Here is a 246-nt window from a genome sequence, read left to right as displayed (position 1 = left end):
AGAAAAAGAGGTGGGCCCCAAAGTGTCCCCCCAGGGGCGAGCCCCGGTCAAGGGGCCCGGTTTCCCCCTGGGGTTAAGGGGCAATGCGCAGGTATTTACGCTAAAGCGAGTATTGGCCGCATGACGGGGCAGCCCCACTTTTCTGCCCCAAAACCCCTACTTTACGTGCCAAATTAACCCTGCGTTTCATAGGCCGTAAAGCATGTGGCTAAAACGCCTTTTTTGTTCTTCTTTCGAGAGGGTGAA

Source organism: Penaeus monodon, chromosome 30 (assembly GCF_015228065.2).
Source record: "Penaeus monodon isolate SGIC_2016 chromosome 30, NSTDA_Pmon_1, whole genome shotgun sequence".
Taxonomy (NCBI): Eukaryota; Metazoa; Arthropoda; class Malacostraca; order Decapoda; family Penaeidae; genus Penaeus; species Penaeus monodon.
The sequence above is the reverse complement of the archived record's forward strand: the minus strand, read 5'-3'. Positions refer to the sequence as shown.